Here is a 3,678-nt window from a genome sequence, read left to right as displayed (position 1 = left end):
GAAGAAGAAGAAGAAGAAGAAGAAGAGCGTTTAAGACGGATGTGAACACCAGACAGAAAATAAGAAATATAATCGTAGTCATGATTCAAAAAATAAATTCTACATACAGTGAGAGAAATATAGCATGTGAGAGAGAGAGAGAGAGAGAGAGAGAGAGAGAGAGAGAGAGAGAGAGAGAGAGAGAGAGAGAGAGAGAGAGAGAGAGAGAACGCAACCCCTTACCCATAATGACCACAGCTCCTCCCACAAACCCAGCAATACCACTATCCCATCACCACCACCCCATCACTACCACCACCACCACCATCACCACCCCTGTCACCTCCGGGCGGCGAGCAGACCCACCAAGTGTCGTACATCACCATTAACACAATCATCGCTCACCATCACGGTCCCTCTGTCGCTCACTGGGTAAACTGGTGACATATGTAGCTCAACAAGAGAGAGAGAGAGAGAGAGAGAGAGAGAGAGAGAGAGAGAGAGAGAGAGAGAGAGAGAGAGAGAGAGAGAGAGAGAGAGAGAGAGAGAGAGGACAGGACAAAAGAGAAACAGAGAAAGTAAAAAGCAGAGGAAAGCAGAAGAGTGAAGAGAAGGCAAGGTGTGGGACGGAAGGTGTTGTTCCTATATACAGGTGAGTCAGGGCGCATCATTACCTGAGACCTGCAAACAAGCCTTACTTCTCCTGCCTCTCACCACCACCTCCTCTTCCTCTTCCTCCTTCTCTTCCTCCTCTCACCACCCACCTCTAAGCCTCTTACTTCTATCTAACACTTAATCTTAATGAAACTTTTATTACATGCACTTAACATTTGGCTTAAGGGAAAGTTATTCCTTAATAAAGCTAAAAAAAAAAAAGTTATCATTATTACTATCATCATCACAGCCACTCCCCTGCAATCAATCCATTATCAAACAGCGGGAAAGTACATTTGGGCCTCAGCAGGGTGGCTTCTCCCCTTCCCCACTAAAGTAGGGAAAAAAGCAACGGGACTCCCCTCACAGAGCAAGAGCGTGAGGGAGGGAAACTGTCCGAAAGGTTAAGAATGGGGCGTTTGATATGAATGTTATGACTACTCCTAAACATTCCCAGTGCATAACTCTCTCTCTCTCTCTCTCTCTCTCTCTCTCTCTCTCTCTCTCTCTCTCTCTCTCTCTCTCTCTCTCTCTCTCTCTCACACACACACACACACACACACACATAAATGTAAACACTCAGATCACAATTAAACACAAACAATGATTACCGGACTTGATTCACAACCGAGAGGTCCCGGGTTCGATCACCGGGCAGGACGAGACAAAGGATTACAGAGGATTACAAACCGCAACACACTCAGTCCTCCCATGTAGCCTGTTTACATTGCTGGTAGGGATGGAGAAGCGTGTGGAAGGCATCGCCCTACTCTCAAGTAATCCTCTCATACACCTGGCTGTTACCTAGTAGTCCTCAGGCGAGGGCAATACGCCGGGCCTTGTGATCTGCATTAGAGAAGCTACCCTTCCCTAAGCAGCACTCGTGTGTGGCGCCACTGCGTGGAGGGAGTGGTGAGAGGGCCAGGCTTGCACGGCCCATATAAAAGAACATATAAACTTTGTTTTTCTCTGTACGTGTGTCGTTCCTGTGCATCTTTAAAGCTTTTAACTCTCTGGTCACGCTCACCCTTACACACAGTCACACACACACACACACACCTTCACATTCTAATCAGCCGCACAGGTTGCTATTATATCACTAAGCTCACAACAGGTGCGAAAGCCTTAGTTGGGAAAAATGCACACTTGAAATTCGCGCCCTGTGACACAGGTGGACACGGGCGTGGAGAATGTGCAGCTGGGCGACTTGTCGCTTCACAATAAAAATCTGGCAGCGGTGGGATTCGAACCCACGCCTCCGAAGAGACTGGTGCCTTAAACCAGCGCCTTAGACCGCTCGGCCACGCTACCATACACGCCCAAGCTTAATGCTCCCAACATATTGCTTATTGTAACTAATAGCACCATCGTTTTTTCGCGCCCACGTGCCGTATCGCCTGGCGGCGCGGCGTCCATCACCAAGACAAGCACACCCACACATACATTTCTTACAGTCACTGCTCACACCAAACACAGCACCAGCACCGACCATGACAGAACAACAACTATACACAGGTGCATGAGTGAAGACTTAAAAAAAGGCTACAATCACTTCGTCAACTCCTCTCCCTCCCGCCCTCACTCCACCCTCATAGCGATACAGTGGCCCGATAACACAGCTTAAATTCCACGACGCATCAGTCCTCTCGGCGCACTGCTTTACACTGCAAATATACTCTAAGGGGCGTAACTGATCGAAGCAACAGATATACGGGTGTGGCAGCGTCTGGCCACGAAAGAGAGAGAGAGAGAGAGAGAGAGAGAGAGAGAGAGAGAGAGAGAGAGAGAGAGAGAGAGAGAGAGAGAGAGAGAGAGAGAGAGAGTGTGTGTGTGTGTGTGTGTGTGTGTGTGTGTGTGTGTGTGTGTGTGTGTGTGTGTGTGTGTGTGTGTGTGTGTGTGTGTGTGTGTGTGTGTGTGTGTTACGACATCGTCATATACAGCAAATTAAAGGCCACGTATTGATGTCTGGCAGTTGATTTAAAGAGAATGAGGCGAATGTGAAAAGAAATTACAAAAAGAGAGGAAAAAAATATAAAAATAATAGTTTACTAAAAGAGGTGAGATGCACAGTGTTGTAATTAGACAATATCTTGTTTTGAGGACCATGGATCTTGACACTAACCAATCACCCTCTCCCCTTCACTTCCTTCCACTCCACCCCACTCTTCCTATCCACAGTCACCCCCTGCCTCCCTTCCTCTCCCCTTTCTTAAAGTCAACGTGAACTTCACCCAAACTTACGGTGCAACTCACACCATAATCACGACAAATATGGTGTACAAAGATAATTTACCCTATTTTCACGTCTGCCAATATATTAATAATCACGCCCTGTATATACGATGATTTTCCGTGCATGCAAATCAAGCCAGCGTCTGTCTAGTGCATGTAAACGTGTATCACAAGACGTACTCAACATGAATACCAGCACGGCACAACATAGGCAAGGCGACACACGCACGCACACACAATGACACGCAATCCATGAGTCCCAGAAGCAATATATTATCACAGTGCTTATCTTTTAGTTTATATACATCAAACTGCATTCCCGCAGCACCTTGGGGTACCGATGACGCGGAGGGAGTAGCTCAGTAACTGGATAATTGAGACGTTCCTGGCTTATCTTTCTTGGAGTACGAATAATGTGAACAAGGAATGCATGCTGGGCGCTCCACGACCACTAATGATAATGTTCCCGTGCAAATCTTAACTTCAATGGTAATCTTTTATACTAATCTTGTGAAGGCTACTCCCATTGTTCCAGGCTTTATTCAGTTTTTTTTCTTTTTAAGATGTGGTTTATATAACGAAGGTAGAGAGAGAGAGAGAGAGAGAGAGAGAGAGAGAGAGAGAGAGAGAGAGAGAGAGAGAGAGAGAGAGAGAGAGAGAGAGAGAGAGAGAGAAAACAAAGACCATTACTAACGCTATTAAAATCTACAAGAGATCGTTTAGACACATCACAAGTATTGCAACAATGTGGCGGAGCTGCGAGCGGCAAGACATGACCACTCGGGAATCTCAATGACTTAACCACACAGCCTC

At 46.5% G+C, this 3,678-nt stretch overlaps 1 non-coding gene across 1 annotated transcript; it reads right to left on the bottom strand.

Moving 5' to 3' along the window:
- Positions 1-1,862: 1,862 nt before the first annotated feature.
- On the bottom strand, positions 1,863-1,944 carry Trnal-aag (transfer RNA leucine (anticodon AAG)). The gene has a single exon. It is a non-coding gene; the product is annotated as a tRNA-Leu (tRNA).
- Positions 1,945-3,678: the final 1,734 nt, after the last annotated feature.

Source organism: Scylla paramamosain, chromosome 7 (assembly GCF_035594125.1).
Source record: "Scylla paramamosain isolate STU-SP2022 chromosome 7, ASM3559412v1, whole genome shotgun sequence".
Classification (NCBI taxonomy): domain Eukaryota; kingdom Metazoa; phylum Arthropoda; class Malacostraca; order Decapoda; family Portunidae; genus Scylla; species Scylla paramamosain.
This window is presented reverse-complemented; position numbering and strand designations above follow the sequence as displayed.